Source organism: Tursiops truncatus, chromosome 1, assembly GCF_011762595.2.
Source record: "Tursiops truncatus isolate mTurTru1 chromosome 1, mTurTru1.mat.Y, whole genome shotgun sequence".
Taxonomy (NCBI): Eukaryota; Metazoa; Chordata; class Mammalia; order Artiodactyla; family Delphinidae; genus Tursiops; species Tursiops truncatus.
The window spans coordinates 57,969,077-57,984,612 of record NC_047034.1 but is presented as its reverse complement, the minus strand read 5'-3'; the positions used below and the strand labels follow the sequence as shown (position 1 = coordinate 57,984,612).

General features: G+C 40.1%; 1 long non-coding RNA gene across 1 annotated transcript; it reads left to right on the top strand.

The window, feature by feature from the left end:
* The first annotated feature begins 10,156 nt into the window (after positions 1 to 10,156).
* Positions 10,157 to 14,469, top strand: LOC109552895 (uncharacterized). Its single transcript, XR_012331628.1, has 3 exons — positions 10,157 to 10,275; positions 12,221 to 12,415; positions 14,395 to 14,469. It is a non-coding gene; the product is annotated as an uncharacterized lncRNA (long non-coding RNA).
* The last annotated feature ends 1,067 nt before the right edge of the window (positions 14,470 to 15,536 follow it).

The following is a 15,536-nucleotide window of genomic DNA, read 5'->3' as shown; positions in this document are numbered from 1 at the left end:
GTACCTACTGTATTCACAACTGCTTTTCACAAGTCTCAGCTACCAGGCTTAGCTATGGAGGAAGGCCTGAAAATATACAGCTTACAAACTTAGAAACACAAGTTGGTCAGAATAATTGTCCATTTCTTCTTGCCAGAAGGATTAGTTGTAATACTATACCCCACATGGAAATGTATAGCCTCCTGCTTGTGGTGTAACTGTGTGGATATCTGGCAAATAGAGATTTCAACTCAAGAGAGAAAGTCCAAGGCACTCCCTGACATTGGGGAAAACTGTGGAGGCAATGAGGTTTGCTTTGAAGTACCAGGTTTTCCTTTCTGCTTTTGTGCTCCTTGGAATATTTGCCATGTTATTCAAATACCCACTGCTTTCATATTTCTCCTACTTTCACAGTAATCTCAATAAAGAATCTGTAATTCACTCTCATTAAGGATTACTGGAACCAGCTGAAAATATCACCTCTATTGGGGTGTACATTTCAACACCTCATTTAGATGAGTGGTACTTTAATTCTTGATGTATGGGACGCTAGGACCTCAACTGCAGGCTGGTGTGGAAGGCAACAAAGCCCAAAATCATGTAGGCTACAGGCTTGTGCAATTTACCTGCTCATCCTAGGGCTAGCACCACAGATATGTGGCCAGAGGTAAAAATTCCAGAGTCCAACTTGCCTTAACTAGCTGTTGATATCCAAGAGGAGGACAAGTTGGTGATTTCTTGGTCATAGCAATAATGAAGACAAGGCAGTGAATTTCTAGGTGGTAGCAATAGTCAAAGTCTTACAGATGGTTCCAAAGGACACTGTGATTCTATAGTGTCCACCTATTCAAGTAAGACTTGAGCCAGAAGCAGATGACATGAAAAGATCCAGCTCCTAAATGGAAAGGAGGGAATATTTCTAAGAACCAGACAGGCTATCAGAGGCCCAATAAAGTGGCCTGGAGATCAGAATAGGGCTTCACTTTTGATTTTAAAAACAAAGAGAAAAAGTCCAGTCATACAGAAAGAGTATGTTATTCCAGGGTTCTCAAGAAGCATATGCCAAGACAGGACTAAATGAACACGGATTTTATCAAGAGAAAACTGTGAAAGATAACAGGGAAGAAACTGGAAGACAGGGAGAGCTGTCACACAGGGAAGCAAGTCTGGGCCAAGCAAAGGAAAGAGGGGAAGAGGGTTGGGTGAAGCATCCTAGGCCGTAGATTAGCCTAAGAAAAGTTTGGCAAGGCCAGGCCATAGGACAATTACAGATTCAAAGTTGGGTATCAGAGGAGCCCTGTGTCTACAAGGAATGGACTTGCTGAGTATCCCTGCCACACTCAGTCATTGGCTGGGAGCAGCCCAATAAATATGGCCTCAGTTCCAAGGCAGCAAGCAGTGATCAGCTTGAGTCCTTGATCAGTTATGCTTCCTATAGTTGGAGATCTGTTCATTCTTGTGTCTGCCAGAAGGTGTCAGCCCTGTAGGATTTACAGAAGGTCTTGGTGAGGGACCAGGTAAAGACTTTACCAATATTAGTAAACCAAGACTCATTCTAGACCCTGCAGGTGGCCATGCGCACCTTCCACCTTGGAAGTGAATTGGCCCAGGGATTGGGGGCAGCAAAACCAACAGACTGAAAATTCTCTGTGTAGGTAAACAGGTGCCTCTGTGTAAAGGCGCAACTGGCAATTATTAATCCTCTTTTCCTAAGCTTATGTAAATTGAGGAAAGGCTGACCCAGACCCAGAGACTTCAAATAAGAAAATTATAACTTGAAATTTTTCCAGCAAGATAATGGTAAACTCTTATCTAAACTTCACTGTGTCACTTACATCCTTCCAACACTAATCCTGTCCAGTGTTTTATGTGGTTCTGCCAACCTCTCCTCTTTTTTTTAATTTATTTATTTTATTTATTTATTTTTGGCTGTGTTGGGTCTTCATTGCTGCGTGCAGGCTTTCTCTAGTTGTGGCGAGTGGGGTCTACTTTTCGTTGCGGTGCACGAGCCTCTCATTGTGGTGGCTTCTCTTGTTGCGGAACACAAGCTCTAGGTGCACGGGCTTTAGAGCACAGGCTCAGTAGTTGTGGCACACAGGCTTAGTTGCTCTGCGGCATGTGGGATCTTCCCAGACCAGGGCTTGAATCCGTGTCCACTGCATTGGCAGGCAGATTCTCAACCACTGCACCACCAGGGAAGCCCATCCCCAACCTCTTCTTAATCAGTAGTCTTCTGGAAGAACACTAAATACTATTAGTTGCAACTAATACTAAAACTAATACTACTAGTTGCCCCAACTAATAGTGGAAGCAAAATAATCTGCTTATTTCTCAGACTGTTACTCTACTGTAAATAGTATTCCAATGCCAGTGTTTTCAACTCCAAAATAATTATATTTTCTAGTCCAAAGGTTTTAATAAAAATGATAATAGTAAGGAACAAATAGAATTTATGCTTTCCACCAATAATTATTGAGTACTTATAATGTGCAAGGGCTATACTAAGCCCTGGGGACTCAACAGTAAATTAGATAGAAATTATCTTTACTCTTAAGAAGATTACATTCTACTGGAGGAAAACAGTCAATAAACAAATATACAAAGTAATAAAAATAAAATATCTTGTATCTATATGAGATGATGGATGTTAACTAAACTTATTGTGATAATCATTTCACAATATTTGTAAGTCAAATCATTATGCTGTACATCTTAAACTTATATAGTACTGTATGTCAATTATATCCCAATAAGACTAGGAAGAAATCCAAAACAAATTTCATGTCATAGAATAATAGAAAATAGAGAATAAAGGCCTAAAATGTCATCTAGTCCAGTCCTCTAGCTTCAGACCAAAGTGACCCCCAAATTATGGAAGGTTGGTGGTTACCAACCCCAACCCCATTTGAATCCTAGGTGTGTCTTTTTCTTAGCTACTGCAACTATATTCTTCAAGCATATCCGCCCAAGACCTGATGGATTTCTAGTCAATTCTTTGGTACTCTAAAGTCCCAGTTTCCCCAGTAATATCTCTGTGGAGATTCATTCCAGTGTGGAAACTCAGCTGCAAATACATCTATTTTCTCCCAGTAGAATCACAGTCTGACTCAACAGAATGCACCTTTTTGGGCATCTTCACTGCTTATTCCCACCCCACGTTTGCCTTTACCTACTCATTTTCTCATTTACTCCCTCTCTTATATTCGCCCCTCCCCCTCACCTTGCGCGGACTCACATTCACGCCACCAGTTACATAGACTCAAAATTTCACCTCATTTTCCTCTTCTTCCTAGAATCCCCATCTGCAGTGTAAGAATAGATCTTATAAAGTCCACCTTCTATGTGTCTTTTACCTGCCCCCACCTTTTTAATTGTATCTTTATTGTGGAGCACTTGTAGGCTCACAGCAAAATGGAGAAAAATGCACAGAAATTTCCGATATATTCCCTATCCCCACACATGCATAACCTTCCCATTATCAACATCCCTGACCAGAGTGGTACATTTATTACAATCGATGGACCTACACTGACATATCATCACCCAAGATCCATAATTTACATTATGGTTAATTCTTGGTATTGTACATTCTGTGAGTTTGGGCAAGTGTATAATGACTTGTATCCACCATTATAGTATCATACAGAATAGTTTCACTGCCCTAAAATTCCTCTGTGCTCTGCCTATTCCTCCCACTCTTCCTGTAACCCTTAGCAACCACTGATCTTTTTACTGTCTACATAGTTTTGCCTTTTCCAGAGTGTCATACAGTTGGAATCTTATAGTATGGAACCTTTTCGGACTGGCTTCTTTCATTAAGATTCCTCCACGTCTTTTCATAGCTTGACAGCTCATTTCTTTTGAGCACTGAATAATATTCCATTATCTGGATGTACCATTGTTTATTTATACATTCACCTACTGAAGAACATCTTGGTTGCCTCCAAATTGGGGCAATTATGAATAAAGCTGCTATAAACATCCATTTGCATGTTTATGTGTGGACGTAAGTTTTCAATTCCTTTGGGTAAATACCAAGAAGCACGACTGCTGGATCGTATGTTAAGTATGTTTAGCTTTGGCAGAAACTGCCAAATTGTCTTCCAAAGTAGGTACACCATTTTGCATTCCTCTCCTCACCTTTTAACTCCTACTGCCAACAAGCTAGATCCAACTACTGTTATTTCCTAAACTATTGAAATGGACCTCTAACTGGCCAGCTAGACTAGTTTCCCTGTCACAGTATATACCCTGTACACCACTGCCAGGTTACCTTTCTGGGATGAGCCCCTAAACACATTACTCCTACTCAAAATCCTTCACCACTTCTTCCTTCCTCCATTTTAATCACATGCAGGGTGCCTCCCAATATAGCTCAACCTGCTTTCTTAGTCTTACTTGCAACCACGTTCCAAATTAACTAGATTATTTACAGTTTGATCTCTGAATAGATCCATCTTGATGCCTATAGCTATAGTTATTTTCCTGCTTGGAGTCTAAGCATCTTTCAAACCCGTCTTAAATCTAAACTCTTTCCTCCTGGGTCAGACTTTGTACCTGTTGAGGTTAACTCTGATTATGTGTCTAATGGCAACAAAGAAAGGGTAGATTGGGGTAGAGAATAGAGAATAGTCATCCTGTTGCAAAGTTATTACAGCATCTTTAAGCATCCTCATATATGGGAGGTAGGCTGCTTCCACCATAAGAGAGGCTTAGAGTGACTCAAAAGTTCAAGATTCTCAGGTTTATTGAAAGACTTGATGAGGCTGGGGATTCCACTTATGTTATAATTCTGAAGGCTGCAAAAGTTAAATTTGTTCTGAATTTCAACAAAGTTAGCCCCGAAGAATAAGAGATCCTTTTAAGGTCACCACAGAAGCTCTGCCTCTCTGACCATGCATTGAGCTGAGAGTCTAAAGACCGGAGCCTGTCATTTTCTTTCTTAAGCACTTCAGTGTGCTCAGAGTAGCCATCCCTCCCCGTGACCTTTCAGTCATCTTTGTTGCCACACAGGTAAGTGCCACAGCCACTTGTTCCTCCAAGGCACTTGCTTTAGTACGTACTTCCCCACAATCAAACATAGGTGATAATATGGTTAGTTGTGATACCACCATTTTCCATGGATCACTGCATCCCAATTCACAATTGTCAAGGGGCTCAGCACTGCATTCAAGTTCAGGGAGATGACCAAACCAACTCCCAAATCTCATTTTTGAGTGTCCATTTCCTTGGACCATTCCTGGCACCAACTTTTGTATCAGTCAGTATCCAGTCAGAAAATAGAAACATCACCACTTATTTTAACATAAAGAATATAATATTAAAAATTGTTGGTGAGGGCTTCCCTGGCGGTGCAGTGGTTGAGAGTCCGCCTGCCGATGCAGGGGATGCGGGTTCGTGTCCCAGTCCGGGAAGATCCCACATGCCGCGGAGCAGCTGGGCCCGTGAGCCATGGCCGCTGGGCCTGCGCGTCCGGAGCCTGTGCTCCGCAAACGGGAGAGGCCACAACAGTGAGACGCCCGCGTGCCGCCAAAAAAAAAAAAAAAAAAAAAAATGTTGGTGAGGTATCAGAAACCCTAAAGGACAAAAAGAGAACACAGAATATCATAGAGGTAGCAACTGCCGAAGAAGCTACCACCTCCAGGCCTGAAGAGACAAAGGGGAGAGGCTGGGATTATTGGAATTGAGAAGCTTAGAGGGAACTTGCAGAGCTGAGATGGTACCTCTGAGGAGGCTGCCAGCTGGCTGGCGTTGGTCTCTTTGAAGCAGCATAAATAAATTGGTTCTAGGAGTGTTAGAACAACTGTAACCCGGACCTAGCTATGGCACCAGCATTGCTGCCAGGGGGAAGACATAATGCTGCAGCAGTGCTGACAGGAACAGGAAGCAAACAGAAAGGAGCAAGCCCCTTCTTTTCCAGGTTCTAGACCCCCCCCCAAACAAGGAGCCAGCTGGCAAAGGAGAATGATGTTTGCAGAGTCCCAGGCCCGGCTTCATACAGCAGAGCATGAAAGAACAGGTTTGAGGAAAAGACAACCTACTGAATGGGAAAAAATGTTTGCAAATGATATGACTAGTAGGGGATTAATAGCCAACATATATAAACAGTTCATACAACTCAACATCAAAAAAACAAACAACCTGATTAAAAAATGGGCAGAAGAACTGAACAGACATTTTTCCAAAGGGGAAATGCAGATGGCCAACAGACACATGAAAAGATTCTCAACATTGCTAATCATCAGGGAAATGCAAATCAAAACCACAATGAGATATCACCTCACATCTGTCAGAATGGCTATCATCAAAAAGAACACAAATAGCAAATGTTGACGGGGATACAGAGAAAAGGGAATCCTCACACACTGTTGGTGGGAATGTACATTGTTGCAACCACTGTGAAAAACAGTATGGAGGCTTCTCAAAAAACTAAAAATAGAACTACCATATGACCTAGCAATTCCACTCCTGGATATATAGCCCAAAAAAACAAAAACACTAATTCAAAAAGATACATGCACCCCAATATTCACAGCCAAATTATTTACAATTGCCAAGACATGGAAGCAACCTAAATGTCCATCAACAGATGAATGGATAAAGAAGCTGTGATACATATATAATGGAATACTACTCAGCATAAAAAAGGACAAAATTTTACCATTTGCAGCAACATGGATAGAGGACATTATGCTAAGTGAAACAAGTCATACAGAGAAAGATAATTACTGTATGATATCGCTTATATGTGGAATCTAAAAAGTATAACTACTAGTGAATATAACATAAAAGAAGCAGACTCACAGATATAGGGAATAAACTAGTGGTTACCAGTGAGGGGGAGGGGCAATATAGTGGTGGGGGAGTGAGAGGTACAGACTATTGCATGTAAGATAGGCTCAAGGATGTATTGTACAACATGGGGAATATAGCCAATATTTTTTAATAACTGTAAATGGAAAGTAACATTTAAAAGTTGTACAAAAATTTTAAAAAATAAAATTTTTTTAAAAGAACCTGTTTGAGGTCAAGAGAAAATAATAATCAATCAGCCAGCCTTCTTTAAACCCATCTCAAATACCACTTCCCTCATAAAGGCTCTCTTAATTTACCCCTATATAAATGTGTGTTCTCTCTCATTTGAATCCATATAGTAACTTGGTTTCCTTTTGGTGTCACTTATATTTTTCCCTGCACTAGAGTTATGCCTGCACTTGTCTTAATCTCTCCCCTCTCCACCGTCCTTCTCCTCCATACACAAACACACACATGTTAGAGATCTGTGAATGTTGGAACAATAACCATTTCTCTCCACATCCCCTGTGACTTCTCAATAACTAGCTGTGTTTACTCACTGCTGAATCCCCAGTGCCTACAACTGGACCTGGCACATAGTAGGTATACATATTTTAATGAAAGACTAAGTAAGTTAGTAAATGAATTTAACTGAACTGAATATCAGTCTAGGCAAATCAGGCTTGGATAACACTAGGGGCTTTTGAATATAGGAACACCTTGGTTAAACGGTATGTCACTTGAGGAAATAAAAGAAAATGTCTTCTTTGTGGAGTGATTGGCCTAATTTCAAACTTAGGAAACTTCTCAGCTTCTAATTCACTGCATTCCCCCACTTCTCCCCCTGACCATATCAGAAGGGAGATGTACGCCAAAATCTCATGGACTTAAGTGGATCCAAATCCCGAAGCCAATTTCATATAACAAAATAAATAGAGAGAATGTATTTTGCAACCAGTACAAAAAACAAACAAACAAACGCATCTGGCATAGACTTGTCTGAAAAGTTAAGCATAGGATATTACATTCAAAACCAATTCAAAACCAAAGAAGAACAGCTCCAAGCATTCCTGTGGAAGAGATGAAGTCTGTTCCAAATCCCATGATACCAAAGAGTACTTCTGGCAGATGAATTTAATCACTGTTCTGTGTTACTAATAAGAACACACTTAGAAAGGGGTCATCAAGTTAAATCAACATTTACTTATAGATCTCCTACTGAATACCCAACCCTCTACTGGGTGTTGAGGAAAATAAAATTTAAAGTACACATGATGGTCCATGATAGGAAATATGAAATCTGTCTAACAGAGATAAGAATTAACACTCATGAGACAATGAGCTTCGGGCTTCCCTGCTGGTGCAGTGGTTGAGAGTCCGCCTGCCGATGCAGGGGACATGGGTTTGTGCCCTGGTCCGGGAAGATCCCACATGCCGCGGAGCGGCTGGGCCCGTGAGCCATGGCCGCTGAGCCTGCACGTCCAGAGCCTGGGCTCCACAACGGGAGAGGCCACAACAGTGAGAGGCCCGCGTACCACAATAAAAAGAAGAAAAAATAAATAAATAAATAAAATAAAATAAAATACAGAAACCACAACGAAAAAAAACTAAAAAATTTAATTTCATGACCCCCCCCAAAAAAAAGAAAGATTATAGAACTTTACAACAAGACAGCCCTTGGTGACTGTGAACTAAATAAACAAGTGCCTTGAGATTTAGATGAGGCTGGACTACTAGAATATTAGCAAGTCAAAAGAAACTTCCTACAGGGATAGCACTTAGCTGAGACTTGAAAGATGTTCTCAGACAAGAAAAGTAGAGAACCATTATGTGACACAACTCCAGAGAGTGGCATTCTCAACAGTGCAGAACACAACAGTGTGCCAGTATCAGGTGGGAAAAAGGGGTTGCTGGTCACCCTTCTAGATAGGGGTGACCAGCAATCCATGAAAGGCACAGACGAAGGCAACGAACATGGTGTATCCAGGAATCTGTGAGTCAACCAGTGCAGCCAGATCAGAACATTTATTTGAAGAAGCATTAGATGATAGATCAATAAGATGCAAAGTCAGACTCTGGGTTATCCACAAGAGGGGAATGTCTCTTTTCCATAAAGTCACTGTGCATAAGCAGAATTATACTCAAAAACCCTGTGGGGATGTAAACATATACAAATATTCTAAACTTTAGCCCTCTCCATACACCCCACCCCTTCCTTATTTTCTAAGAAAAGTTGCTTGGTACGCTGCATGATCAGAGAGGAATTTTTGAAAAATGTGTTACATAAGCTTTCATCTTGCAAGTCCTGTTAGGCAGAAGGTAATCCAGAAGAGAGAAACCTGATAATTCTGAACTCTTCACAGTGTGCTTTTTCTGTAAAATGAAAACCAAATGGAGTTTAAATACTAGCACGCTGAATGTGAGCATGTCTTAGGTTTAATGTACTCCAATATAGGACCTCATGACCTCTGAAGATTTTATTGTTGCTGTAATAAGAGGTTGCTCAACAAGCCATGTACAATAGGTCAGTATCACTTGGATTGCAAAGGGGAAAATAATAGAACCAGAACTATCTGCTTTTGTTTCACTCATTCATTCATTTATTCATTCAGAAAATAAATATTTGAGTTCATTATGCATAGGGTACTATGTTAGGCATAGCTGCATATAAGAAGTACAGCAGGCAGACAGTATTCTAAAAGCAGAGAGAAAAGAAGTATTAGAATAATCATAATATAAATGAATAGGACAGAGTATGATTAGGGCAGTAAAGACAATTAGAGCTTGATGGAATGACTTCCAATTGGTGGGAGGGAAGACAAGCAAAGACATGAGAAGGGAGACAGCTTTTAAGCTGGACATTGAGGGTATATCTAGACAAGCAAAAATAGGACTTGATAAGCAGAGATGGAATATCAAAGACCACCAAGGCAGACTGCTAAAATGCATGCACAATAGTCTTGAATTAGCCTCTGACCTTGCCCTCAAGTGCCTTATGTTCTAGTGGGGATGATGGGAGATGGACACAGTTATAACCCAAGACAGACAGTGATAATGTGCCCCAGAGCTGCTTGGCATCTAGGTCTAGGACAAGCTCTCTCATCCAGAGGCAGAGTCTGAGCTTAATTTCCTCCTTACTGGCTCAAACCACCCACATATTGAAATAATGAAAATGTGAGCTCTCTGGAGCAATTGTCTGTTGTTATATAATACTTCTGTTTTCCTTTGTTTGGAGAACATCCTTTTAGGGAAAATTCCAAGGAGCTGTAGGGCACGTACTCTTCTCTCCTCATGTTACAATTGGCTGGAGTCCAGGAACAAAGAGCAGGGATTCATTAAGGATGGAAATATTGTGAGGTCTTATCACCTTTGTTTCCCGGAGCAGAATCTTCCATGTTTTTTAACCAGTCTGCAACCTGCAGCTCAGCCCTCCTTTCAGTGGGCAGCTGAGAAAGCTCCTTCTCACAACCATCAACAGAAGTTACCAGCTACGCGTGAACGGTACAGACTCAAACATGAGAACCTTCCAAGCGTGAGCCTTCACCCTTTTTCTGACCTTAGCAGAAATTTGCAAGTGAGGTTTTAAAAAATTTTAAATCTCTGAGCTTCGCCATTATGAGAAATACAGCAACCATGAGTAGAGGATGCTTTTGTCATGTAAGAGGAAACAGTGAGGCCTGAGGCAGCCCATCAGAGACACAAATCCTTTCATTTGGGGTTGTTGGGCTGGAGGGAAATAGATGTCTTGAATCCAGGAGCAATATAACATTCCATACTTTTCCTTCATTTCATGAAAGTTCCTTCAGAATATGGGGAAAGAGAGGCTGCCAGCTTTTAGATGTACTTTCAAGGCAGCACATTGTGTGAATTTTTATCCTGTTCTTGAAACAGAGAGGAAATGTTTATTTTGAAGTTAGACTTCAACTGCTCCTCAAAAGAAACCACTTTTCAGTTACACAGAGGTTTTGGGGTTCTTTTTAGCATCTTTATTGGAGTATAATTGCTTTACAGTGGTGTGTTAGTTTCTGCTGTATCACAAAGTGAATCAGCTATACATATACATATATCCCCATATCCCCTCCGTCCCACCCTCCCTATCCCACCCCTCTAGGTGGTCACAAAGCACCAAGCTGATCTCCCTGTGCTATGCAGCTGCTTCCCACTAGCTATCTATTGTACATTTGTCCATGCCACTCTTTCACTTCATCCCAGCTTACCCTTCCCCCTCCCTGTGTTCTCAAGTCTATTCTCTACATCTGCGACTGTATTCCTGTCCTGCCCCTAGGTTCTTAAGAATTTTTTTTTTTTTTTAGATTCCATATATGTGCGTTAGCATACCGTATTTGTTTTCCTCTTTCTGACTTACTTTGCTCTCTATGACAGACTCTAGGTCCATCCACCTCACTACAAATAACTCAATTTCATTTCTTTTTATGGCTAATATTCCATTGTACATACATACCAAACCTTCTTTATCCATTCATCTGTCGATGGACATTTAGACTGTGTCCATGTCTTGGCTATTGTAAATAGCACTACAATGAACACTGGGGTGCATGTATCTTTTCAAATTAGCATTTTCATCTTTTCTGGATATATGCCCAGGAGTGGGATTGCTGGATCATATGGTAACTCTGTTTTTAGTTTTTTAAGGAAACTCCATACTGTTTTCCAGAGTGGCTGTACCAATTTATACTCCCAGCAACAGTATAGAAGGATTCCCTTTTCTCCACACCCTCTCCAGCATTTACTATTTATAGAATTTTTTATTGAAGTATAGTTGATTTACAATGTTTCAGGTATACAGCAAAGTGATTCAGTTAAATATATACATATTCTTTTTCAGATTCTTTTATATTATAGGTTATTACAAAATACTGAATATAGTTCCCTGTGCTACACAGTAGGTCTTTATTGTTTATCTATTTTATATATAGTAATATGTATCTGTTAGTCCCAAATTATTATTTGTAGACTTTTTGATGATGGCCATTCTGACTGGTATGAGGGGGTACCTCACTGTAGTTTTGATTTGCATTTCTCTAATAATTAGCAATGCTGAACATCTTTTCATGTGCTTGTTCGCCATCTGTATGTCAGACAGATATTCCTAAGGATTGTTACTAGCAACAGGAAAGGACTTTCCCAAAAGAAGAAAGTTTAGTTGTCTTCATGGTGACGATTAACTGCTTACCCTGAAATCTGTTCAGTGCTATGGACTGTTGCAAATATTTTTTGGAAATGAGGTACTTTAGAGCAAGGGCCTTTTTCTCGTTTCTCCATAGCACCCGGAGGAAAGAGCCTGTGTTCAATGACGAACCACCATCCCACATGCTATGTGGCACTGTGTCCATCAAGCCCAGTGTGAAGGAGTTCACAGAGACCTCAGCCATGTTTGAGGATGGGACAATGTTTGAGGGCATTGACGTTGTCATCTTTGCAACAGGTTATGGGTATGCCTACCCCTTCCTTGATGACTCCATCATCAAAAGCAGAAACAATGAGGTCACCTTGTTTAAAGGCATCTTCCCCTTGCTGATGGAGAAGCCAACCTTGGCTGTGATTGACCTTGTCCGGTCCCTTGGGTCTGCCATCCCTACAGCTGACCTGCAGACCCACTGGACAGTTAAAGTGTTTGCAAGTAAGTGGACCATTCTGTCTTTCATTCATTTAGTCAACAAATATTTACTGAGCACATACTATACACCAAGCACTGTGCTAGGTGCTAGGGATATAAAGGGAATAAGATAGACATGATGCTTGACCTCACAGAGCTTAAAATAAGGTGAGGGGAATGCTGCAATAGGGAAAGTTCTACAGTGTTCTGGTGAGGGGAGTTGGGTAGTGAGTTATTCCACAAAAACGGAACAGCATGAGGAAAGACATAAAGGTAAAGTACAGCATGGAGTGTGTGAGGAACCAGAAATATTTTGGTGTAAGGAAATATAAAGCAGAGGCAGGCAGCAGCAAGAAACAGAGGAAGGAATCAGAGCATGGAGGGCCTTATAACCTGTGTTAAAGAGCTTAGACTTTTCATAGGGGAATTGGTAGGACTTTGCAAGGCTATAAAAGCAAGAGAAGGACAGCAGTGGATCACTGCAATGTCAAGGTACATTGCAAAGGTTGAAAGGACCCTGGTGGGTGTCAGGACATGCTGGAGGCATTACCGATGTCAACTGTGTCAGAATAACAGTGTTGGGCCACTTCTACTCTGTTGATAACCTTCTCCCCCTTCCTCCCCCTGGACCCCATGGGTTTTAGGGACTACAAGTATGTTTGTGTGAGCAAATCAAGGATATGAGGAGAAAGGCAATATCTCAAATATCAATTTAATTTACTCCAATCATATTGATCACCACTATTATTGAAAGTATCCTTTTACTCAAGGGTTTGAGAATCTTGGCCAATATAGGTGTACCTTACCTAACATACCATCCATAAAAACTTAGACTACAAGTAATGAAGAAAAAGTTAAAATCATAGAGTATATGTGTATGTTTTCTTAAAATGTTGTGCATAAGTAAGCTTCTATTTCAAATGTACCATGAAAGATTGTTATTTTAAAAAACCCATTATGCTTTGTTGTAGAGCAGAAACTAACACACCATTGTAAAGTAATTATACCCCAATAAAGATGTTAAAAAATAAATAAATAAATAAAAAACCCATTATGAAATCTTTTGTAAGGGTGCTCACTTATAAAATGATTCTATTGTCTTTTTCTCTTGAAAAGCAAAACAGTGCCAAGCATCTGAGGTTTTATGGAAAAATCAGACATAGTTCATAAACCCAAGAAATGTACATAAAACAATGGGCATCATTTACTCATCCAGCCAATATTTATTGAGCACCTGCTATGTGCCAGGTTCTGTCTTGGCACTCAAGATACAACATCAAACAAAATGACCAAAATTCTGGTCCCTTACTTTCTAGCAGGGGCACAGCAAGTATCTGACCACAGGATACCAGCAGGCTGAGGTGAGATGCTAATAATGACTGGGAAGTATTCATGGGAATGCCATAACTTCTCCTGCCATTATTACAAAGGCAAATGAGCTACAGTTAGCAATTAAAAGAGGCCTCCACTAATATAGTGAAATTTATTAAAAAAATAAAAATTTTCTGCTGCCCCTTAAAACATCTTCCTTGGCTGCAGGCTGATGCTGGAAAACCCAGGTTTCCTTCCATTGTCCAATTTTAATTGCCATAGACCTTAGATTGAATTATTTTACCAGACTATTTCTTGAGAGAATTCTTAGTAAGAGGATGCAGAAAGAAATGATGAAACTGATAAGGTATTATATGCATGAGGCATGTTGAGGATTGACCCTCCATAATGTCATCAGAAATGTAAGATAGGATGACTTGAAGCTAAAAATTTTTCCACTGTCACTATTTCATTGTAGGCCAGCTTTGCCATTCCCAGAGCAGGTTCATTGGCTTCTCAGATCTTTGTTTCCGTGAATTGTTATTCTGCTAAACATACTAAAGAAAGCTCCTCTTGATACAAAATCTTTTAGGAACATAGTTCATAAACACTGAATGAAATTAATCATGTATAATTACATATTTCTGATTTCTTTGTCTTTTTCAATATTTCTGTCTTCATTTGTTTTTTAGACTCATGCACCCTGCCAACTACAAATGAAATGATGGATGATATTAATGAGAAAATGGGGAAGAAACTCAAATGGTAAGAGATGGTACTTGCTAATAAACAAATCCTAAAATTTGCCTATATGTGTAGGAAAACATTAATAGATTCTATAATCTTGTCACTAGTCAAAGTTCACATTTTTTAAACACTTGCTATAATCAAGCAGTATTCGATGGGCAAATAATTGTCATTGCACTTCTCCTGTGTAACTCTAGAGCACAGGTTCTCAGATGGGTGATTTTGTCCCCCAGGGGATATTTGGCAAAATCTGGCAACATTTTTGGTCATTGCAAGTGAAGAGGGCATGCTACTAGCATCTAATGGGTCGAAACCAGGGATGCTGCTAAATATCCTACAGTGCAGAGAACAGTCCACCTAAACAAAGAATTATCCATCTCAAAATGCCAATAGTGCTGAGGATGAGAAATGACTGACTCTTTCCCCAACAGCTCCTTTCCCACCAGCCATGCGTCTGTCAGCAAACTAGCTAGCTGGAAGCTGAGCAGTGGCAGTGATGTACCAAGAAAACCAAATGAAGAATTAAATTGAGTTCACCTGCCCTTGTATTTTCTACTTATTACCCTTTATGTTAGAGGCCAATAGGAATAATGAGGAGGAAAAAGAGCAGCCTCAATGTCAATCTTATTGCTTAAATAAGGGTTTCTAAAAGCAAATGAGATCACACTCCAACTAAACGTATGAAACAATTTATATTAGTAAATTGCAACAGTATTAAAACTATACATAAACCCAATTTTAAACACATTGATATAAAAATCTAACATTAGGGGAGATCCTAAGCAATGTCATATAAAGAATAATCATGTATCAAAGAGTAAACTAAGTTAATCAGTCACCTTGAGACCCTAGGGTCAGTTCACTCAGGCTTCATGGCTAGAGACAAAAGTCCAAAATGACATCACGCTTGAATAGAGGTTAGGAAGGAGAGGGAAAAAAACAGCTCACTTACAGTCAAAGAACAAATGATAAATTCTATGTTGTGGAAAAAGGGAGGAGTGGGGGTATTACTGGAGGTGCTGACTAAAATATTACTTTTCTGAGAGTAAAAAGTAAGAAATTTGTGCTTCTGTTTACAACTGTGGCA